This window comes from Globicephala melas, chromosome 1, assembly GCF_963455315.2.
Source record: "Globicephala melas chromosome 1, mGloMel1.2, whole genome shotgun sequence".
Lineage (NCBI taxonomy): Eukaryota > Metazoa > Chordata > Mammalia > Artiodactyla > Delphinidae > Globicephala > Globicephala melas.
In genome coordinates this window covers 179,004,394-179,029,448 of record NC_083314.1, presented here as the reverse complement: position 1 = coordinate 179,029,448, position 25,055 = coordinate 179,004,394, and positions in this window count along the sequence as shown.

Below are 25,055 nucleotides of genomic sequence, written 5' to 3'. Positions count from 1 at the left end.
TAGTGGTGATGGTTGTACCACAGAGTGACTATACTAAAATCTAAAATCCACTAAATTATACACTTTAAAATAGTGATCTTTATGTTGTATGAATTATATCTAAAGAAAAAAAAAGACAAGATCCTTTTGGCTGCTCTAGAGAGTAAGCAGCTGGGAGGGAACAGGACGCAGGCAGGGAAGTAGGTGACACTGCGGTCATCCTGGGACGGCGCCCACGTGACAATGGGAAGGTCCCTCTGCTTGCACCCCAGCTGGCTGGTTGGGAAGGAGGGAAAGAGTGATCAGGGTGACTCCTGGTTTGGGCCTCAGCATGTGGGTGGGAGGTGGGTTGGGGGATAAGCAGGCTTCTGCTGTACATTCTTAGGTTCTGGGTTCTAGGGTGTCATCACTGCTGCTCCCCACGTAGTCCCAGCCCTTCTCTTCCAGCCCCCATGGGGTGAGGTGGGTCTTGCGGCCAGTTCTGGTCAGTGAGTTGCAGGCTGAAATGAAGTGCATCCCAGACCTTCCAGGGCTCTCTCTGGTCGAGGTTGATGACAACACTTAAGATGGTGGTCGGGGACTTCCCCGGCGGTCCAGTGGTTAAGACTCTGTGCTTCCACTGCAGGGGGCTGCAAGTTCAATCACTGGTCAGGGAACTAAGATCCCACATGCTGGCCAAAAAAAAAAAAGAAAGGATGGTGGCAGCTCCACCAACTGGGTCCCGGCGGGGAGAAGACAGGAGCATGCCCCCCATGCGCCCACGATGGATGGTTAGTGAGTGAGAAACACACCCTTGTGCTGGTAACCCACTGAGATGCTGAGGCTCTTATCACAGCACAACCCAACCCACCCCACCCCGTGTGATGCCTCTCAGATGGTCAGCCAGTTTTCTCCCAGCCTGCCCCCCAGCCCAAGGGCAGGGCAGCATTGAGCCCGGGGCTGACAGTGGAAGAGACGTCGTTCAAGCCAACCCTTCAAAGGTTTAGTTTGGACCCTTCCATGCCCAAGCAGCTTGGGGCCAGGTACATAGGAGGGACCCCAAAAGTACTTGTGGAATGCAACCAAGTGGATGGTCCCAGCACAGGAGGTAGGGGTTGAAATCAGGTGGAAAAGATAAGGCAATTTAAGAAAAAGTAAATAACAGTGCTTAACCAAGCACTGAACTGAATATAACCATACCGAATGTGTACAACGTTGACAGTTGTGGCTGCGACCAGTCCAGGTGGGTGGAGAGCAAGGCAGACTGGACCCATCCAAGAAGGCATCCCAGACGAGGCAGCAGGTTTCATCCCGAGTGTCTCACCCAGACCAGGCGAAGGTAGGGAGGAAGCAGCATGGGGAGGAGATGAGAGGGGGGAACTCCCGCACGATCCAGCAAAAACTGCCCAATTTCTATGGGGTCGTCCATGGATCTGGCCCCCGTGGGGACCCCCAGGAAGATGAATCAGTTATTCTAGTGGCTTCAGCTCTACCTCTCCTTTGGAGTAAAACCTTGGCTCTAGAAGCCTCTGTTATAATGCACAGTTCTTACTGAGAGGGAGAGAGTGTTGACGCTAAGATTAGCCTCCCACCACTCCCTCAACACAGCAGGAAGGCCAGGACCCTGGAGAACTGGGGGTGATGGGCCATCGCCAAGAGTGTCTGCCACCAAAGACCCAACTTACCACTTGGCCCCCAGCCTGGAGCAGAGCTGGATTCCAGAGCACCAGCCCCTCTGCATCTTCCCCCACCCCCCACTCCCACTTCCACCCCACCAACGCTGTCTGAGGTCAGGTTCATTGGACACTTTTATTTTTACAGGCCAAGGCCACTTTTACTCTGCATGACCGACTCGGCTTCTGGGAAATGGGTCAGGCCCCTGGCCCAGGGGGCTGAATGCCAGGGAAGGAGGCATGGGCCCATGGGCACTAACTTCAGTGCTTATCGCCACGAATGGCCTGGGGGGCTCTTCCCTCCCTCTGGAACAGAAGAGATCCAATCCCAGCCCTGGGCCTGACCTCAAGTGGATATTGTCGCCATGAGAAAATTTGGGCCCCATCACTTCCAACTTGCATGATCTTTGGCAAGGTACTTCATCTTTCTGAATTCAGAGGTTTTTTATCTGTAAAATGGAGATAAAATAAATATGCCCCCCTCAAGAGCATTGTCCATGGAAACTGTTTGGGATACCGCCTGGTACGTGGTGAGTTTCCATTACATGTTATTGTTGTTGCCGCTGCTGCCACTACTGTTGTTGTTCTTATTATTATTATTTGTGTCTAATTGAAAGCTGGCCTCTCATCTCTGTCAGACCCCATATGGATGGCTTCATAGCAGCTCCTGGCTAGAGCTGACTGTTTGGAAACAGGCAAAGCCAAGTTCAAATCCCAGCTCCACCGTTACCTTGAAGAAGTTGCTTAAATTCTCCATGCCTCTGTTCCCCACCTATGAAATAATAGTGCCTATCTTCCAGAATTACCTGGCCCAAAGGAAGTGGTGAATGCATGCTAAGTTAATAATTAAAGTTAATAAAGCTGGCGTGCCAGTCGGGTGCTTTCAGTCACAAGCCACAAAACCTCAACCCAAGCTAGTTCGTAGGGAAAGGGTATTTAGCAGCTCCAGTAACTGAGAAGTCCAGGCATGACAGAGCTAGCTTTGGACACAGCTGGGTCCAGACACTAAACAGTGTCCTTCGACCTCTTAGCATTCTCTCTCTCTCTCTCTCTCATTCTCTTCTGCACACAGCTTCCTCCACTTGGTAGGGAGAGAGTGAGGCTACAGACAACTCCAGCTTACATCATCCCAACTAGTGACTTCAGAGGAAAGAGGGGCTATAAAATCCCAGAGAAGAGCTCTGATTGGCCCTGCCTGGATCTCATGGCCACTTGTGTAAGTTGGAAGGGGTCCAGTGATGAAGAGCTCCCCACAACCAAACAGAATGGACAGGAGGGTTGTTCCCCTAAAGGAGGGGGCTTCTGTTACCATAAGAGGAGGAACTGATGCTGGGCAGATACAAACAATAGGGATATTTTGGATAGTCAGGGATTCCCAGAAGGGGGACAGGGCAGTTTCCAGGGCGAGGATGCAGCCTGTGACCACAGGGGAGGAAAGGGTAGGGGAGAGGAGAGGGAAGGAGATGTAAGGGGGTTGAGGAATAGGAGAGGAGGGGAGAGAAGAGAAGGAAGTGCAGGGGAAAAAGGGAAGGGAGTGGCACCTGGACCACACAGTGCTGAAACTCTGAGCTCAGCATCCCTACATGCCCTCCCCAAAAACCCTGTTGGCATGAGGCTAACCCCAGTCTAGCCCCAATCCCCCTTGTCTCATGGTAGTCCCATGCCCCTTGCCACAGTAGTTGGTTTAGATAAACCAGGTCTGAACTGATCCGTTCATGTCATTCCTCTGGCACAGGCATTGGCTCTGAAGTGGGCCAGTCAGCCCACCTCCGCTGAGGACTTTGGCTGGGATTCTGGACGGACATCTCTCTCCTTCTGTTCTAGGAGGTGTGGCTGGAACTGTGCAGCCATTTTGCCACCATGAGGGGAGCCATTCTCCTGTCAAAACTAACACCCGGAATGGAAAAGAGTGGAGAGATGGGAAACTAATTGGACAACTGGTGATACTTCTTGAGCTGCTGAGTCAAATAACCCTGGAGGTTGACTTACCACTGGAGACCCAGAGAAGAGCTGATGCTGCAGCTCAAATCCGAAGGCCTCTGCTGCAGGACTCCTGTTTGTTCAGGGGAGGTCAGTCTTTTGTTCTATTCATGCCTTCAGCTAATTGGATGAGGTCCACCCACATTATGGAGGGCAATTTGCTTTGCTCAAAGTCCACTGATTTAAATGTTAATCTCATCCAAAAACACCCTCACAGAAACATCCATAACAATGTCTGGCCATGTATCTGGACACCATGGCCCAGCCAAACTGACACCTAAAATAAACCACCAGAGCATCATCCCCAGATGCATCTCTTTGAACACCCTCATGTACAGACGAAGAAACAGAGGTCCAGAAAGGCCCAGTGGTCTGTCCAAGGTCACAGAGCAATGTAGCAGCAGGGCCTGGCTGCTTCCATCCTGACTCCCAGGCCAGTGCTCTCTGGACAATCCCCTTGCTCCTGCCATGGCTCCTGGGAATGCAGGGACCAGATGAGAGCAGGAGCCCCAAGCAGGTGAGCCACACTGCCAACCTAACACACCTGAGTAATAGGCCCCCGGAAAAAATGCTGCTGGCATGGGATTTGCATGTCATTTACATGCTGTTCCCTGAAGTTCAAAATATATAGAAATTCCTTAGAACTGCCTTTTCCCATACAGCCTCCTGGCTTTAGCTGCATCGTGTGGAAGGACCCCAGAGAGCACTGCTTCTGCTGGCTCGTCACCTTTCCCCTTCATGTGTCTCCCAACCCCCAACCTGGGGCCACACGTGCCATGGGTCAAGAAGTCCAGGTTTCCCGCCAGGTGGTCAATGCACCACTGCCCATGTGGGACTCGCTTCAGGTGGTACCGAATGGCCATTTTTTATTTTAATAGTCATGCATTCACTTTTATGTTGCTTTGAATTTGTGACTAGTGATGCTGGTTTCCCATTTATGGTGGTGATATAAAGTTTCCCTTTAAGTTTTTTTTAAGTAAGTCAATGGAAATAAATATAGTAAGTAAATAATAGAACAGGCGGTAGGTCGATATAGCCAAAACAGATGAAATGACTGAGATTTTAGAAACACTGGACTCATTGAAATGTCTCCTGCCGCCATGTCAGTCAACCTCTACTTGGCCTGTCTTCAGTGGAGGTGAAGGCCAAGGGGACACAGTCCTGTGTGTTGGGAAGACATGTCCATTCCCCCACTTGCATCTGTCTTTGAGACACTTGGCCCCAGCACCATGGCATGTCCAGACACCTTGCCCCAGAACCCAGGGAAACATTCCCAGCAACAATTCTTGGGACCCAGTATTTACCTAAGGAGCATCTCACCAGGACTCGCTTCCTCTCATGCCTCTCAGAAGGGGAGTTCCACCTAGACCACCCAGCAACATGGAAATAAGCCATTTCTCCATACATAAAAGCCTGCAAGTTAATTAATATCGCAGCCATTTAACTCAGCTGTAATACCCTCACCGTTAATAAGCTAGCTAAGAGCTCCTCTTGAAATTAATAACTTGCAAATGACCCCAAGAGCCCTGGTTTCCTACCTTCTTTTTTTAAACAAAAACACACAGAGAATTTCAACAGAAAATCAGCTTTCACTTATGAGCCAGTATCATTAGTCATAACCGGAGAATTGCAAGGAGTAAAAGCCTTTTCCACTTAATTAGAATCTTGAACATCACGCGAAAAGGGGAGAGACCACATCTAGCACAGGGGATAAGGAGGCAAGAAGTACAAATCAAAAGGAAGAAAATCCCTCCCGTGTAACTGCAGGTCTGCACAGCTGGGTAAGGAGCAGCAGCCGGCCTCTGCGTCTACTGCAGTGAGAGGATCCGGTGCTTGCTGTCACTTCCGGGGCTGAGGCTGGCAGAGGAGAAATCTGCAAAGACACCAGCGTGTCCCATCCATGTCCTCAAGACACGAGCACTAAAGTCTAATCTTAAAAACTACAAGGCGGGGGGGGGGGGGCTTCCCTGGTGGCGTAGTGGTTGAGAGTCTGCCTGCCGATGCAGAGGACACGGGTTCGTGCCCCGGTCCGGGAAGATCCCACGTGCCGCGGAGCGGCTGGGCCCATGAGCCATGGCCGCTGAGCCTGCGCGTCCGGAGCCTGTGCTCCGCAACGGGAGAGGCCACAGCAGTGAGAGGCCCGCGTACCGCAAAAAAAAAAAAAAAAAAGATTAGAGGCTTGGGGAGGGAGGCTTGGAGGCAGGAGGGGAGGAAGAGGAGAAAGCTGTCCTGTCCTTCCCCCCAGACTGAGGTCCAGCCTGTGGCTCATCCCTCCTGGCCACCCTGTCCTGCATCCTGTGTGCTGGACGCTTGGCAAATGAAATCTCATTTTTAACTTCATTATAACCCGCAAGCTTCACGAAATAGCCCCAATTTTTGTACAGGTGAGGAGGTGAGGCTCAGAGAGGTGGAGGGACCTGCCGCAGGGTCACCCAGCTCGTGAGTGGCGGGTCTGCAAGGCGAAGTCAAGTCCCTTTGGCGGCATGCTGGGCGGAGCCACCACGGCCATCAACCCTTCCGTTTGCACAGCTGGCTCTGCTGGGTTGGTTCCCTGCTCTGCTTGCTCTAAAACCTCCCAGCATCCTGGTAAAATAGGCATCATCATCACACTTCACAGATGAGCTCAGATTAGCCAAGGGCAAATCCTGGCCAGGGCCGAGGCTGGGACTTGAACCCAGGCCTTGGACTCAAAGTTCAGCTCTTGCCTCACACCAGGGCACAAACGTCAGGAACGATGCTGATCAAACCAAAACACACTGAGTTCAAATGAAGCCCTGGAGGGCAGCGTCTGGGCCTTGGGCTGCCTAGAGGTCCGGGCCCCACCTCCACCCCTGGAGCTTGGAGAAAACAAGTCAGAAACATCATTGACATAATCAGCTCAGTCCAACTGGATTAGTGGTACCTACAATAAGAGTTGCTCTTTTTAGAGCGTTTCTATGTACTGGACCCAATGCTAAAGCTTTCACCTGGGTTAACCCACAATAATGAAATAGACACCATTCTCCTCCTTTTAGAGGTGGGGAAACCGAAGTATGGGGAGGTCAGGCAACAAAGTCACACAGCCAGCCAGTCAGTGGCTTAGCCTCCAGAGGCCTGCTCATAACCACTAGGGGACACTGTCCTCTAATATTAATAACAGTAATGCCAACAATAGCTATATGCTCATTTAGCACAGTTTTAAGCCCTCAGTCTTCATAAGGACCCCCAAGGGAGGTGCTATTACCATCCCTCATTGTATAGGTGAGGAAACAAGGGCACAGAGAGGTAGAGTGGCTTCCCCAAGGTCACACAGCTGGGAGGAGGCTGAGCTGGGATTTGAATCCAGAAAAAGAAGCTCTGGAGTCTGTGCTTTTAGCTCCTTCCCCTCCGTGGCAGGGACAAGGGAACCCTGGAGTCGTCCTGCGGCTTCTCCCAGGCTGCCCATCAGAAGCATTTCTGCCTCATCACCCCCTCCCTCCCCTCCTGAGTTCTAGCTCCCCTGCCCCCACCCTGCCAGATGGGTGCCCACAGGCTCCTGCAGGCTGAGCCCTCCTCCCTGCTCCAACACCAGCTGCCCTCAATGGCCCCCCTCCCCAGCTGAGCCCTCTCTAGGGCTTAGACTAGACGCAGCATGTCCCAGCTCTAAAGATCTGGCAAGCCATCTCATCCACTCCTACGCCCATTCTACAGGTGGGGAGACCAAGGCCCCAGAGGGGATGACCTGACCTGCCCAAGGTCACAGGCTCCTCCCACTGCCCGCTGGTCTCCAGCAGCCTGTTCCACAGCCTCCTGGTGCCCACCCCAAGCTGGCACCCTCATCTCTTCCCTGCATCCTCATCCCAGGCACTGGCATGGAGTAATACGTCCAGATGAAGCTCCAGGGAGAGCTCCCAGCTCCAAGATGCTCCATCACGTAGCAGGGCCGAGTCCCCGCATGGGCCGCCTACCACCTGTGGACACAGAACAGTCACCACCAGGAAGCTTAGACGTGGCCTGGCTCGGCAGCCACTGTCTCTTCCGACTGCACGTGAGACGCGCCCCGCTGGCCCTCAGGCTAACACAGGAGGCAAACGATGCCGCAAACGGGAATCAGTTCATTGTCCCTTTTGAGGAACCAGATTTCTTAGGCAGTGGTGCCCAAATGTCAGCTTATGAATCAACAACATCAGGATCGCATCTCAAAAATACAGCTTCTCATGGGACTTCCCTGGTGGTCTGGTGGTTAAGACTCCACGTTCCCAACGCAGGGGGCCCGGGTTCAATCCCTGGTCAGGGAACTAGAGCCCGCATGCCACAGCTAAGAGCCCACATGCCGCAACTAAAAGATCCCGCATGCCACAACAAAGATCCTGCATGTCCCAGCTAAGTCCCTGCGCAGCCAAATAAATAAATAAATATTTTTTAAATACAGCTTCTCAGGCCCCACTCTCAAGACAGTATGATCTGGCAGGTCAAGGAGAGGGCCCAGGAATCTGGATTTGAAAAGCCTCTTGTTCCCACTCAGCTCACTCTGGAGAGTGGGCTTGGGAACCACTGGTCAGAGCACTTCATACACAGAGGGTCAAATCTGGGGGCGTCTTAAGGACCCACTAGCCCAGCCCACCCATCGTACAGATGGGAAAACTGAGGCTTATGGTGCTTGTCCTGAGTCACAGAGTGACTCAGTGATGGTGATCTGACTCAGACCCTGGTGTCCTGGCTCCCAGATCAGGATGCCTGCTCTTCTAGGCCATCTGTGGGAACAGCAGGGAAGTCCTTCTAGCTCAGGGCTGGAGGCCATGAAAGAGTGAGACCTTCACAGAGAACTGTTGGATGGAAATGAAGAGCATTGAACTGGGGACAGACAGTGCCTGTTTCTGCCTATCTGTCCCCCTTCCATGTGGTCCAGATGGAGCCTGGTCACAGTGCTCTGTGCAGCATATTCACACACACGCACACGCACACACACGCACACACGCACACACACACACACGCACACACACGCACACACGCGCACACGCGCGCACACACACACGCACACACACGCGCACACGCGCGCACACACACGCACACACACGCGCACACGCACACACACACGCACACACACATGCACACACACGCACACACGCACACACGCGCACACGCACACACACATGCACACACACACACACACGCACACGTGAAGGGTGTGTGACTGGACCAGGCAGCCCAGCATTCTCATCCCCCTGATCGTCTCTTGGATCTGTGAGCAACAAACTATGTTTTCAGTGGCAGTTGCCTCATGATCTCCTGGTCTCACCACCTAAATAATGATACAACTCTACTTTAAAACACTCTCTGGGGCTTCCCTGGTGGTGCAGTGGTTGAGAGTCCGCCTGCCGATGCAGGGGACACGGGTTCGTGCCCCGGTCCGGGAAGATCCCACATGCCGCGGAGCGGCTGGGCCCGTGAGCCATGGCCGCTGAGCCTGCGCGTCCGGAGCCTGTGCTCCGCAACGGGAGAGGCCACAACAGTGAGAGGCCCGCGTACCGCAAAAAAAAAAAAAAAAAAAAAACACTCTCTGAACCTCAGCTTCCCCATTTGTAACCTGGGGTTGCATCCGCCCACTCTGCCTCACAGGGTCTCGGCAGGAATCAGATGTGATGATGCTGTAAAGAGCCTGGAAACTGGAAAAGGACGTTGCAGAGGAGAGGAGGCGTGTCCAAACCCAAAGGCAGCCGTTTGAGGACCCTGCCATCAGCCTGCTGCCTCATGATACCTTTGAACAGGTAGGGCCAGAATGATGAATGTTCTCTCCAGATTGGTAAACTGAGGCACAGCAAGGTAAGTGACTCACCCAAGGACAGGCAGCTGGTCATTCAAAGATCCAGGACTGGAAATGGAGAAAAGGGATGAAGTGTAATCCAGGCCAGCTGGGGTGAACCACGGAGAGGGTGTTGAAGGAGGTGGAGCAGCTGGTAGAGAGACACACAGTGCCAATGTGCACACTCGTATGCACACACATGTGTTCACACCGCCCTTTCTGCCAGCCCAGGCAGAATTAACAATGCATGCAGAGTTGAGGACTGGCTAGACAATCACCTTTCACTCCCGCTCCTAATGTCTCCCTCCTTGTCCTTGGACACAGTTGGGAATCTCTTTTATTTTTGTTTATTTTGGGGGAACCTCTTTTAGATTCACAATTCAGCCCCTTCTCCAGCTGGCACTGTTTTTGCACCTCCCCACGTGACTCCCCCTCCCCACGTGACTCCCCCCTCCCCACGATTTTCTGTCACAGCCCTCTTGGCCCAGCGAAGCCTGACAGATCCTTCCTGCAAACGTGTACATCTCAGGCTCAGCACAACCTCCCAAAGTAAAATTAAAACATGTATGAAGTGACTCCGGATAACTTAACGGGTTCTGCTCACAGCAGCATTAAGAGCAACGGCTTCCTCCCCACATCACAAACATTTCTTGTCTACAGTAACCGTTCAGGCCAAGTCCATCTTGGCCAGGGAAGCTTATTGCCCCAAAGACCCCGAATAACAAGGCCACAATGAATAGACTCCCCCGACCTTCCCACCCAGAGTGTGTTGGGGGTCAGAGGAGTGAGACAGCTGTTCTCTTGTGCAGACAGAAAATGACAACAATAATCATAGTAATTGTCAACGTCACTTACTATGTGCCAGGCGCTGCTCTAAGCACGTTGCGTATACTAGCTCATTTCATCCTCATTCCAGCTCCGTGAGACAGATAATGTCATTGTGCCATTTTACAGATGGGGCACTTGCAGAGACTGAGACCATCTGACAACCCAAGATCAGCATCCTCGCGTGACAATGATCCCTGGAGCAGAGAAACGGCTGCCCCTTGAGTTGGGACGTGCACATTCCACTTTGCCACAGTCCCCACCGCCCCCTATTTTCACACCGTGTATGCCTGGCTCATTTAAGTCACTTGCTCCATCCCTGAAGGTGTCTGGGTTTCAACCCCTATACCACACTGCCTCCTCCACCCTCATCCGATTCGTAAAGAATCAGGATCTGAGACCTGAAGATCTGAAAAAAGTTCCACCCTTCCCCTTGCTTCAGACAGACTCCTCCAGGAAGCCTTCCTTGTTTAATCATCAACTCTGCAGGGCCTGAGCTAAGAGGATTCTTGCAGATCATCTGGTCCTAACTCATCACTTACAGATGAGAGACTGGGATGCAGAGAGCCATGAAATTCTGCTCCACGCTCGCCCAGACATCCAGCCCCGTCCCACCAACACGGTCACAACTCCCATTCCTCCCCAAGGCAGGAAACAGGTCTGGCGTTGTTCCCATGCTTATTTTACAGGTGAAGGAACTGAGGCAAGACTCTGGGTCCCTCTTTGCAATATACGAGGCTACTCTCATGTGCCAGGTCTCCCTTGCCACCCAGCCAAGGCTGTTTTCCACCTCGTCACCCTTGACTCTCCTGGTAGTTCCTGAGCTCTAGGACCAGGTCCAGGCCCCCCTCGCCTTCACCTGGGCCTCAGGGGTCTCGAGCCTGGAGCTCCCACTGACCCTGTATTTGGGCCCTCCATTCGGCCTCCGCCATTTACAGCCCGCCCGGCTATATTCTTTTCCCAGGCTCAGGCGGGGCCTGATTCTGCCCCTGAGTTCCCAGCTGGAGAAGGAGCATCATAGAGAGAGGCTAAATGTGACTCGAGGTCACAGCTGCTGCCGCGGAACTGGGACCAGCCCCTGTTTTACCACGCTCCCCTCTCCACGCTGCACGACCCTCCACAGAAGCTGAGAAGGGCCTCTGCCTGTTATCACTGTGATCGTTCCCCCGGCTTGGCCCTCCCTCCCGGGACCCTCACCACTTGGGAGGGAGACGTCCCCATCTCTGGGGTTGGCGGTGGAGTCTTGGACCCGCCCCCCCCCCCCAGGATAATCATTTTCTCGGAGCCTTTGACACACAAGCCCTGGCAGATCCTTGAGATTCTGCTGCCTCTTCCTCTGCCTGACTCCGGAGCCCCCCAGCAATGCCCAGACAGCTGTGCGGCTGGGCACTGTCTACACACCCCCGCACACACCCACAGGCTGCCGTCCTAATTGTCTCTCACTAGGCAACACCACACGTCCTGCACGGTGCAGCTGCCAACCGCGGGGACTGTTGCACAGCCCGTCACTCCCGCAGACCGGGGAACCTCTCCCCCACCAGACCACTAAATGCCCTCAGGCAGCGGGGGGTGAGCCTCCGGGACCGGCAGGAAAGGTCCACCCCGCGCCGGGGAAATCTTGCTTGGCCGTAATTAAACTCCACCACCGCGCCGGCTGCAGACAAAAGGGAACACATAATGGGATTAGAATTGTCATAAATTAAAATCATAAATTCAATAAATGCCTTACCGGCCTCCCTCTGGAAACGGCTGGCCCACAGCGGCCGGCTTTGATAGGCATAATCGAGGTACTGTGGGAAGATGGGTCAGTGCAACCAGGCGGGCTGCAGGTGGGGTTGCAGACTCTAACACAGTTGCCCACCGAGCTAATGGGGCCAGGCCAGGGGACTCTTCTCCAGAGAACCTCCCACAAGGGCAGACCATGACAGCCAGTAGTGCTCCAGAACCAGCAGTGGCTCCCTATTACCCCCACAGTCTAATGCAGCCTGGCTCTTCACCAACTTCCCACCTTAGAATTTGCTGACACATGCCTCTGCCACCCACCACGTGGGCACCCATGAAATGACCTCAGCTTGAGCTGAGGTCTGAAGGATGAGCCAAGGTGGGGGGGGGGAGGCGTAAAGAGCTCTCAGTGCAGGGCGGAGAATGTGCAAATGTCTTCGGGTGGGAGCAGCAGGGGATCCTAGTTTTGTGGGACCTGAAGTTTATACAACTTGGGTGGGAAGTGGGGGCTTTTTTTAAGAAAAAAAAGAATGCAAAATTGCATTCATCATTCAAAAGAGTGAATTCAAAAGAATGCAAATTTAGGTGTGAAAGTTAATGTTTATTTACAATGAAATAAAGCTCTAAATAAAGTTTATCATGAAATAATGTTTATTTAGAATGAAGAAGCACAACTTACACAGTTTTTAAAGCTGACAAAGACCACAAACATTCCAAAATCCAGGAAAAAATTATGCATCTTTATTACCTGCCTAGCGCCTCTATAATAGTTTCTTCTTACATTTTTGGCTACAAACTGTTGTATTCCCTCTTCGTATGTCAAGATTTTGTAATATTTTCTAGAGAGAAGATAGATAATTCCTTTAGCATGGTTGAATGAAATACACCCACACATAAAACACATATAGGTATATTAATTTATATATATGTATAATAAATATATTTTGTTATATGGGATGCATGAAACACATGGCTTCACACACGGACACACTCATTGTCTGTAGAGCTGCTTCAGGTTTATGCCCTACTGTGGCCTGCAGAATAATGGTCCCCCAAAGATGTCTATGCCCTAATCTCCATAATCAGTGAACACGTTCAGTTACGTGGAAAATGGGAACTAAGGTCGCAGATGGAATTAAAGTTGCTGATCAGCTGACCTAAAATAAAGAGACTGTCCTGGATGATCCGGGTGGGCCCAATGTAATCACAAGGGTCCTTAAAAATGGAAAAGGGAGGGCTTCCCTGGTGGCGCAGTGGTTGAGAGTCCGCCTGCCGATGCAGGGGACACGGGTTCGTGTCCCGGTCTGGGAAGATCCCACATGCCGCAGAGCGGCTGGGCCCATGAGCCATGGCCGCTGAGCCTGCGCGTCCGGAGCCTGTGCTCCACAACAGGAGAGACCACAGCAGTGAGAGGCCCGCGTACCGCAAAAAAAAAAAAAAAAAAAAGAAAGAAAGAAAAAAAAAAGGAAGAGGGAGACAGAGAGAGAACCAGAGAGATGGCAGCATGAGAAGGATTCGGCCCAGCATAGGTGGAGGAAGGGGCCACAAGCCAAGGAATACAGGCAGCCCCTAGAAGCTGGAAAAGCAAGGAAACAGATGTTTCCCTGAAGGCCTCCAGAAAGGAATGCAGCCCTGCCCATACCTTGATCTCAGCCCTTGATTTGAGATCCATTTGGGACTTCTGATCTTCAGAGCTGTAAGATAACACATTTTGTATTGTAGAAGCCACTAAGTTTGTGGTAGTCTGTTACAACAGGAATAAGAAACTAATACACCTACAAACACAGGAATTAGAATCAATTCCATTTCACATGATTGCCATTGGAAAAAAAAATACACACACACAGAGTGCATTTATACTTGTACATGATATGTTCTCAAGTGTGTTCCTGAGTGCAGACAACTCCTGTCTTAACGAGGCATCGATGAGAACCTTTAAATCTTCTGTTTAAAATGCCCACATCCAGGGAATTCCCTAGCGGTCCAGTGGCTGGGACTTGGCACTTTCACTGCCAGGGACCCTGGTTCGATCCCCACAAGCCACACCATGGCCAAAAATAAATAAAATAAAACTTAAAATAAATAAAATGCTTAATTTTTAAAACATAAAGTAAAAATAAAACGTCCACATCCAATGACCTGCTTCCCACTGCACATGTGTCAGACCTTCCAGGCCAGGACCCCCAGGACATGCTCACCTTGCATGTCAACCCCTGCCCCTGTGTCTTCATGTCACGGCCTTGGGCGAGTCATGGGGGGTGGTAGGAGTGCTTCTTAACTAGACTTTACACACATGCTTGACCGTGGGGACGCGATGCTCAGGGAAGGGAGCTGTGCGGTAGAAAGACCCTGAGCCTTCAGTGCCAGAGCTTGTGGCACATTCACACTGGCTCCATTCAGGTAACTCAAAGCAGGCGTGGTGCTTGGGGCACAGAGGGCCTGCAGGAGGGGTGGGGGCGTGAGGAGGGCCAGGGGGCTGGAGCCGGACCAGCCGGACCTTGAAGCTCAAAGCAGGACCTTGAACCCATCTGATTCCCCAGTGGTGAGCAGGACAGTGAAGCTGCTGGGGGGAGAGTGGGCTGGAGGGGTGGGGAGCTGGACGCTGGGAAGGTTATTTCAAGAATCCCAGGAAGGGGTTTCCCTGGCGGTCCAGTGGTTAAGACTCCTCGCTTCCACTGCAGGGGGCGCCGGTTCGATCCCTAGTGGGGGAATTAAGATCCCACATGCCACGTGGGCAGCCAGAAAAAAAAGAAAAAAGAATCCCAGGAAGAGGACGTGGACAATGGGGAGGGGAGAGGAATAGGGGGCCTGGGCTGGGAGAACCACTTAGAAACTAGCAGCCGCAAGACCTCAGGACAGATTGGAGGTGGGGCTTGAGGAAGGTGCAATGTCCGGGTGACTCCAAGCTTCTGGTAGAGGGATGGGAGGACTCAAGGAGGCGGGGCGGGGCTGTGAGCAAGGAGAGGGGCCCCGAGTTCCTAGCTGCCTTTCCCACCCCCGGCCCACAGGGCAGAGAAGGGAACTCCTTCCTGACCTCCCCCTGAAGCCACCAAAACACCACACTGGGACGAGATGAAGAACTTTCCAACACGCTACCCCTACCTTGCGACCCAGCGCCTCAGCCCAGGAGGCGGAGCAAAATTCTTGCGAAATGAGAAACAGGGCTCGCTCGCCATGGACCACGCAGCCTCCCAGTCTCCCTCAGTACCTCACCCACTCCCCAGCCGCCACGTGCTCATCCCCACCTCTCAAGCCTCCACCCCCAGCCCTCTTGGGGTCGCCATCCCCCCAACCCCAGCTCCCAAGCCAAGCCCAGAGTCGTTACTAGTGCTTATTAAGCCACTAATGAATTGAATTTTTCCCCCTCATTGCATGCTGTTAATTAGTTTCTTGTAGTAACAGAGACTATTATTCTTGGAAGTAATAACTTTGTTCAAGAGGATACGGGGAGGGGGAAGGGTAAGCTGGGACGAAGTGAGAGAGAGGCATGGACATATATACACTACCAAACGTAAGGTAGATAGCTAGTGGGAAGCAGCCGCAGAGCACAAGGAGATCAGCTCGGTGCTTTGTGACCACCTAGAGGGGTGGGATAGGGAGGGTGGGAGGGAGGGAGACGCAAGAGGGAAGAGATATGGGGACATATGTATATGTATAACTGATTCACTTTGTTATAAAGCAGAAACTAACACACCATTGTAAAGCAATTATACTCCAATAAAGATGTTAAAAAAAAAGAGAGAGAGGCAGTTTTAAGATTACTTATAATTGCTGGAGGAGGTGGGGTCTTGGGCTCAAGTGGGCGGGGCTAATTCAGGAAAGGAAGGGAATAAAGTTGACACAATTCCCTTACCTAAAAGATGACTCTTCCTTTGTCTTAATATTCTGCATTTTCCAAATTTTCTCCAGTGGAACGCATTATTTTTATCATATCAAAAGTAAAAAAGAAAAAGATTAAGGCAGAGAAGGTCTTAGAGTGTCTAGGAAAATTGTACCTGGGAGAATCAAGCCACAGAGTGCTGGGCTGGGGGCCAGAGGGCGGTGGGCTTCCTCTGCTCCCAGAGCTTCTGTTCCAGGCTGTCCTTTCTGTTCCTTCCCCATGAGCCCACAGCTAGTCAGCCCCAAAACCGGGGTGCAAAATCAAGGCTCTGCCACCAAGCCCAGGGACCTCACACGGATCCAAGCTAAGTTATGAAAACAGCTGGGAGCGATGTCCGCCCCAGATCAGGAATCAGGAGGCCACAGTCAGGAAATGCAGAATGAAAGCATCCAATACCGGGCTTCCCTGGTGGCGCAGTGGTTGAGAGTCGGCCTGCCAATGCAGGGGACACGGGTTCGTGCCCCGGTCCGGGAAGATCCCACATGCCGCGGAGCGGCTGGGCCCGTGAGCCATGGCCGCTGAGTCTGCGCGTCCGGAACCTGTGCTCTGCAACGGGAGAGGCCACAACAGTGAGAGGCCCGCGTACCGCAAAAAAAAAAAAAAAAAAGAAATAAAAAGCATCCAAAACCACTTGCCTCGGTTTCCCATCTTCACAGAGCTTGCATTCTAGTGAAAGAAACAAAGAAAGAAGTAAACAGAAAATAAACTAAAAGAGAAGATTGTGGAGGCAGAGAAACGTACTGTAGGTAGGATGGTCGGGGTCTCCTTGAGGAGAGGCCATTTAAGATTCAATCAAAAGGATAAAAGGCGGGGAAAAACCCAGCCATTAAAAAGGGTCTTCTAGAGGATGTGTCTGTGTTTATCTCTGAGGAGGGTCCTCAGTGCACTCCCCCCACCAGATTCCTGCTTTGTCCTCAGAGCCCTGCAAAAAGCTATCACTCACACCAATAAAAGTACCAGTTAACCTTGAGTCAGACCTCAATTAGCCGCAAGGTCTTAACTCCATCAGTAGCCAGGGGGTTGGAGGGGAAGGTAGCGGGAACCGCATCTGATTCCCAAAACGACCTGTGATGTTGCAAAGCGGCCAGGGGCTGACAACTCCTTTCTCCTCAATGGGAACGCATTTTGCTCTCCCTCAGTTCTCCCAGGACGAAGCAGCCACTTACCAGCAGGAGGAACATCCTTGTCTGCTCCAATATGACCCCCATCCTTTGCTGCTGCTGCAGAGGACAGTGTTGGGCAAAGCGCTTAGGTGCAGTGGTGTGCTTAACAACCAGCTCTCCAAGAGGGAAAAGCCCTGATTTGCAGCATCTGCCAGCTTCCATGCTATAAATACCCCCACCCTGGGCAACCTGACGCAAACTAGCAAACTAACGCAAACTAACCTGGGCAAACTAGCAACCTGACGTCATTGAAGGCTGAGTTGAGAAGAGATGCAGGCTGGAGTGAGTCTGCCCAGCACACCATTGCTTTAGGTGTGACCCTGTGCAAGTTTCCCCATCTGCACAGTGAAGATTAAATGAGATCAGGTAGGTAACATCACCATCGGGAAGGGCCTGACAGAGGTTAGTGCTGATAAAGTAAGGGTGTCCTGGGCTTCCCTGGTGGCGCAGTGGTTGAGAGTCCACCTGCCGATGCAGGGGACACGGGTTCATGTCCCGGTCCGGGAGGATCCCACATGCCGCGGAGCGGCTGGGCCCGTGAGCCATGGCCGCTGAGCCTGCGCATCTGGAGCCTATGCTCTTCAACGGGAGAGGCCACAACAGTGAGAGGCCCGTGTACCGCAAAAAAAAAAGGTAAGGGTGTCCTTCTCCCACCCAAGGAAAGCAGAGGAGTCCTGGCACAAAGCTGAGAAACATTACTGGAGCATTTAGGGACTGAATATCTAGTTTAACCATCTGAGCAGAGATGAGGTGGGGTGGGTTTGAAGGGGAGGGGGCAGGAAAGAGAACGGAGAATCAATTCCCAACCCCAGCCAGCCTCAGTACAGAGTCTTGCTTACTGCGTGGTAGCAGAGGGATGGAAAATATAGCACTACTTAGGGTCCCCAGGACAGGCACCCAGCTTGTCTGTTTCACCCTGTATGCCCAGCCCCCAGTCCAGGGCACAGCAGGAAACACAGATGTTCAATAAATGTTTGCCAAATGAGTGAATGAATGCATCACAGAGTCCTCTCCAAGTGGAGGATGGTAGACTCCTCCCTCTCTCCGTCCACGCATGTGCACAACAGGCAGCCTGAATCCTGGATGGGGCTCCGGAACGGATCACCGGGCAAGACCCCCCAGGACTCGAGGGCCTGCGGATGGGCCTGTGGTGCCGTATGAGAGGAGGTTAGAGACAACCCTCTGATTCCTTGCAGCAAATGCCCCAGAAATAAATATCATACTGCCCTAGCCCTTCCCATTGCAGCCTCTAATATCCTTACCGTGGGAAGAGGCCTTATTATTCAGTGCCCGTGGTGACAGCCAACGAGTAAATCAGCGGCCTGGAGATTGCTCCCTGGGGAAGTTGGATGTGGCTTCTGGTGATAACTGCTCTGCAGGTGCTTCGTGGGAGGAGGAGGGGTCACTCTGGGGCAGGACTGGGGGCAGGTGTTGGGAATGGAGAGAAACTCCCTGCCCATCTTCCTGCTTCCCATGAAGCTCACCTGATTGGGAATACCACCCCACCCCCATGCTGTCACTTCCCAGGTTCTCACTGGATTGGAAGTACCCCCAACCCACCCCCGCGCTGTCACTTGCCTTCCTGGGACAGAACCAGCTCACAGGAAATAGAGGCACAATTCAAAGGAAGCATCATATGGTCTTCTGGGCACTAGTCCTTCCCAGAGCCTGCCCCCCCAGGCCCTAAATCCTATACCAGTATCCACCCTTCTAGGCTGGAGTGGGTGGGAACCCAATCCACCAGGTACAGTGGTAAGAGATCACATCTGTTTTCCAAGCATTGACACCTAATTCTTTACTATTTGTCTGGTACATAATAGCCCCTCAATAAATATATGTTGAACGAATAGATGAATAAATGAAGGCGTGAAGAAATGGTTACAGAATAGAACAGGCATGTGTGTGCATTTTTCTTCTATTTCTCTGCCTCGTTATGTTCCTAATCTTTTCAAGGACGCACCACCACACTTCATCACGGCAGCCATATAATTCACTGAGTCACACTAATTTCTAGGCTCTGACCTTAAGCGCTGCTTAGTTTTTCTTCCTTTCTTCCAGCTGTCAAAATGACAGTGCCCTGAAGTCCTCTTCCCCCCTCCTGGCGGGCATCATAAGCAAACTGGCCCCTGTGTCCACTGACCTCCTGGCCAGCAGCATGTCTCTCTACATCTAAGCAGGCCCCCACGGGATAGCCTTCATGGTCAGTCAGGATTCCAGATGCTACGCCAGGCAAGGAGCTACTTTGATGGCAGAGGGCTTTCCTGTTGCCTTGAAACTTCATGGGGAAGCAAAGTTCTGGGTACAGTGCCCGTGGAGCCAGGAAGTTGGTGAGGATTAAAGGCCCAGTTCCAAACTCTCCCCGGGGTCAGCAGGATACAGTAGCACCAGCCCCGCTACCCGCCACTCTGGCAAGTCTTTCTCCTAATTATATCTGAATTATGCAAATCAATACCAATGTCGATATACGATTTCCTCTGACAAGTCAAGAACATGCAAGAAGTGAAGACCTGGGGAGACGGAAACGCATCGAATTAGGAGTGAGTTTCTCTGTTTTTCTCTCGGCTGAGGGAATAAATGGTCGCAAGACAACACCAGAGAAGAGGTCAGGGCATAGAGCAGGGCAGAGGGCAGACGGAATGTGAAGGTGGGGTGGGGGCCGGAGGGGATCGGGAGACTGGGGTCACGCTGAGAGCATGATGGAGGTAGCATCCGTCACAGAACAAAACTGTGATCTTGGAGACTCTCTTTCCACTAAGCAGCTTAAAATCCCCCAAAGCTGGAAGTTGGGGGCCCAGGAACACAGATCGGGCATTGTCTCTTACCCCTGGACATGGACTGAGAGAGAGAGAGAGGGAGGGAGGGAGGGAGGAAGGAAGGAAGGAAGGAAGGAAAGAAGGGAAAAAGATAGGGAGGGAGGGAGGGCTATCATACATTGGACCTCTGCTACCTGCCTCTGAGAAGCATTGTACCTCCAGGCTCTCATTTAATCCTCAACAATCTGAGTTAGGTACTGTTATGGCCCCATTTCACAGATGAAGACAGTGAGGTGAGAGACGTGAAATGTCCTGCCAAGTTTCTCTGGCTGTGAACAGAAGGCTGGGACATCAACTCTGGTTGTCACACTGCACTTACTCCTTTGTTAAATGCAACTGGGGGTCATAGGCAGAGCGTGGGCTGGCAGAGAGTTGCTTTTGGAGGGGTGGAAGAGGGGACAAGGACACCCACCTGGAAGCCATAAGGGCCTTAGGCCCAAGGACCCCTTCCTGCAGGCCCCTCCTGCACGGAGGAAGCACCAGGGCTTGAGCTTATCACAAGGGCTGGCTTAACTCCCTTTGCACTTCATGCTTAACCATTTTATTATGGCTTGTCCTCCCCAGGTAGACTGGAGCATACCTGATGAGCAATGTATGTACCCCGTGATCAAACGTGTTCCAAGCTGAGGGCCTGGCATGAGGCACTATGGCATAGTGGCTAAAATCTTGGCCTCTGGAAGCAGACGGCCTCCATCCAAGTCCCAGCTCTGCCACTGGTAGCTGTCTGGCTTATAACAAGTGACTCTCCATGCCTTAGTTTTGCCATCTGTAAAATGGGACTGATAACAGTGCTCGATACATGGTAGGAACCGAATAATGTTGGCTGTTGTGATTGCTCAGGGCAGGGCACCAGGTCTCAAGATGAACAAGGCACCGTCTCTGTCCTTGAGGAGCTCATGGTACAAGGAGAATGGGGAAAAGACAGCACCGTGCTAAGTCTTTATTTTTTTTTTTGGCCGTGCCACGTGGAATGCAGGATCTTAGTTCCCTGACCAGGGATCTAACCCGTGCCCCTGCAGTGGCAGCATGGAGTCCTAACCACTGGATTGCCAGAGAAGTCCCCGTGGTAAGTTAGTTACAGAGGTGAGCAAAGGGGTCATGGGAGACCAGGAAGGAAGCCCTTAACCTTGACTGGCTTGGTGCTTTGGGGAAGCATGGTGTAGTCGGGGAAGGCTTCCTGGGGGTGGTGACACTAGGGCTGAGTCATGCATGCTAAGTGGTGCTCACCAGGTAGACAAGGGAAGCCACAGTTTTGCAGGCAGAGGGCTCACCTTGTGCAAAGGCCTGGAGGCATTCAGAATGTCTGCAGCAAGCACTGGCAGGAGCTAAAGCTGGAGAAGTGGGCAGGGCCTTGCCTTCCAGAGGCCATGAATGCCAGGCTAAGAGGTTGGGATTTCATCCCAAAGTGCCAGGGAGACCCTGAAGAGGGACAAGAAGAGTCTTGCACTTTGGAAATGTCCTGCATTTGAGTGGAGGCTAGAGCAGAGGTGCAGAGGAGGCGAGGCAGGAGGTTGAGTCCTAGAGCCCAAGCCCCCAGCTCCCAGCGCCCAACCCCCAGCTCCCAGACCCCAGCTCCCAGCCCCCAGCCCCCAGCCCCCAGCTTCCAGCCCCCAGCCCCTAGCCCCCAGCCCCCAGCTCCCAGCCCCCAGCCCCCAGCCCCCAGCTCCCAGGCCCCAGCCCCCAGCCCCCAACCCCCAGCCCCCAGCCCCCAGCCCCCAACCCCCAGCCCCCAGCCCCCAGCCCCCAGCCCCCAACCCCAGCTCCCAGCCCCCAGCCCCCAGCTCCCAGCGCCCAACCCCCAGCTCCCAACCCCCAGCTCCCAGCCCTCAGCCCCCAGCTCCCGGCCCCCAGTTCCCAGCTCCCAGCCCCCAGCCCCCAGCTCCCAGCTCCCAGCCCCCAGCCCCCAGCTCCCAACCCCCAGCCCCCAGCCCCCAGCCCCCAGCTCCCAGCCCCCAGCTCCCAGCCCCCAGTTTCCAGCTCCCAGCCCCCAGCCCCCAGCTCCCAGCTCCCAGCTTCCAGCCCCCAGCCCCCAGCTCCCAGCTCCCAGCTCCCAGCCCCGAGCTCCCAGCCCCCAGTTCCCAGCTCCCAACCCCCAGCCCCCAGCCCCCAGCCCCCAGTTTCCAGCCCCCAGCCCCCAGCCCCCAGCCCCCAGTTTCCAGCTACCAGCCCCCAGCCCCCAGCTCCCAGCTCCCAGCCCCCAGCTTCCAGCCCCCAGCCCCCAGCCCCCAGTTTCCAGCCCCCAGCTCCCAGCCCCCAGTCCCCAGCCCTCAGCCCCCAGCTCCCAGTTCCCAGCCCCCAGCCCCCAGTTCCCAGCCCCCAGCCCCCAGCTTCCAGCCCCCAGCCCCCAGCTCCCAGCCCCCAGCTCCCAGCCCCCAGTTCCCAGCTCCCAGCCCCCAGTTCCCAGCTTCCAGCTCCCAGTCCCCACCTCCCAGCTCCCAGCTCCCAGCCCCCAGCTCCCAGCTCCCAGCCCCCAGCCCCCAGCTCCCAGCCAGTTTTCCCTCTGTAGGGACCCCTGTGGGAGCCAGATCTCAGCGAGACTAGGGAAGCTATTAATCGCTCCAAGACGCCACAGGCCACGGTCCATTTGCTGCTTTTCTTGGTCTGTTTTGAAACTGTGAAATGAGCCCCAGTCTTCAAGGCGGCCATAACAACCATCCTGATTCTGATATTTAAATTACAGATGGCATTTTCAATTAAACAGGCACTCTCAGCAGGTTTAATTTAGCTATCAGTTCTGGTCTGTTCTTTAAGTGCTTTTTTAAAAAAAAAAAAAAAGCCAACAGTGAATTCTAGGTCTCCTTCCCAGGAGGAGGGAGTATCTCTGAAATATGACACAACTCTCATCTTCTAGCTCCCATGGGGACTCATGCAGCCTCCTGCAAACAGTCACACCCCACTGAATAATTCACCCTCATGTACTCCCACAGGCACTCACAAAGCTACACATATATACACAGACCCAGACTCCCAGCTACAAATCCAGTGGCTTTGGGGTCATCATTGCCACAAGTGTGCAGAAGCCTTTGGCCTCTCCCACCTGATCAAAGAAACAGTAAGAGATTCTGGAACCATACAGGCTTGGATTGAGGTCTGTGTTCTACGACTAACTCACTATGTGACCTGGAGCATCTTACTTAACTTTGCTGAGTCTCAGTTTTCTCAGCTGTAAAATGAGAATAAAGATGAGACCAAGCTGGAATTAGGTATTAAAGCGTCCAGCACTGGTGCTGGCTGATATAAGTGCCCAATAATCCTTGTGCCTCCCCTCTCTCCTTCCCTTACTTAGACTGTCACCCGTCAACTTGGAGCTCTCCCGAGTCAGTTCCTTGGGTCTCCAGGCCTAGATGGTGGTGAGGCTCTGTCCACGGTGCTGAACCACACCTAACACTTCCTTTCAGTTGCAGGTGAGTTACCTCTTTCCTCCAGCCTGGTCGGCTTGCTCTGAGAATCTCCCCCCACCCAAGGTCGCTACCACAAGTGACCTGAGTGGCAAAGGTCCACATCTTCTCCTAAGGTTCTGCCTCCCCATATCCCAAAGTGGCTAAAATCCAGTTTGGGGAGCAGAGGCTCTCAAAGGAACAACATGTCTGGTCCCTGCCCTCCAGCCCCCATTGACGCAGAAAATCTTCAACTTCAGCCAAGAAAAAGTCCAGCTGCTGGGCTCCATCACGTTGTAGCTGAGGCTTTCATGGTCCCAGGTTGACCCCTGCTCTCCTTTTGGGTTCCGGACAGGGTGTAGACAGGCTGCCTTCTCTGGCCACAACGTGTGCCGGTTCCAGTATCGGGGGAAGCTGGCTTTGGAGAAGCTGCAAGTGGCCGATCACTGTGTATTTGCATGCACTGCCTGTTCCCTCGCCCTAGAACAGCTTCTGATCAGGTGGAATTAGGGCCGAGGGGAGGATAAAACAGAGAGTATCACCCCTACTGTACAGTCCAGCTAACACAGGCCCAGAGAAAACCAGAAATCTACCCACTGTGTCAGGTCAGGTCTAATTCCCCAGTCAACACCAGGCCAGCAGAGCAGGTGAATGTTCTCCCAAAGAATGAGAGATTGGGCGGGGAGGAGGGGCTCATGAGGCTGCAGCCTAGAATCTGCTTAAAACAGTGTCCCCAAGGCTATGTGTTTGGGGCGTGGCTGGATCTCCAAGGGAAGGTTTTATAAGAGAGAAAACTTTTTGGCCCTGGTAGGAATTTGTTTGCAGAGCAGTTAAAGTTCACAAAGCACTTTCTCAACCACTCACCTCCTTAGCTCTGGCAGCAGGCCCATGTGCCAAGGACTATTCTCCCATTTCACAGGGAAGGAAGCTGAGGTTCAGAGAGGTGAAGTAACTTGCCCAAGGCCACCCTGGGAGAAAGCAGCAGCAGGTGAACTTGAACTCTGGATATGGGAAGCCCCATTCTCCTTATTCTCATGCCCCAGGCCACCTTACTCAGAAGGGGAGGGGAGCTGGCAGAAGACAGGGGGGCCAGAGGCCCTCTTGGTGCAAAAATGTGGGGGCCTGAGACTGAAGCTATAGGGATTCAGGGCCAGGCTCAAAGAAGGGAGATGGGTGTGTATACCCACACGCACACACCCCTAAGCCCTGCACACCTGCAATCGGTACTTTCAAGACTGGGCATATCTGGCCTTAGGTAAGGCAGCAGCACCATCTTCGCAGGCAGTGCACCAACTCTTACCCTCTTGCTGTCCTTTCTACCATTTCTAACCGAAGCCTCTGCCCTCTGTCCTCCAAGCCTTCAGGGGCAGCTGTGACCAGCAAGGCCCCATATACAGGGAGACACCTATCTACTATATGCTGAATCCAGTAGGGAACTTGAATCCTTCCCTGTGCACCTCAAAACCACATCAATACGTGGGGTACTGAGTACCTGTGGTGTGTCCGGTGCCTGACACAGAATAAACTTAACTCTATGGAGTGGGCATTATTATGTCAATTTAAGGAAAAAAAATTGTATCAAGATTCAGAGAGGTAAATAACTTGCCCAAGGCCACTCAGCTTGCCAGTGGTAGAAACAGGTTTAAACTCAGGTTCTGCCTGTACTTTTTCCAACCATGCCCACTGCTCCAGGCTGGTAGCTGTGAGATGGGGGTGGCCAGAGAGGACTGAAGGGATTCTGGAAAGGTACCCTGGAGGCAGAGCACTTCTGAATTGCCCTGGACCCAGCCTCTGCTCTGCCTCAGTTACCCCACCCTTCCTTAGGTCCATAAGCCCTGCAGGTGCTCCCAACTCCCACATGCCTGCTGCCCCTTCCCCAAACCCCTGTGAGCCTCTCACCCTG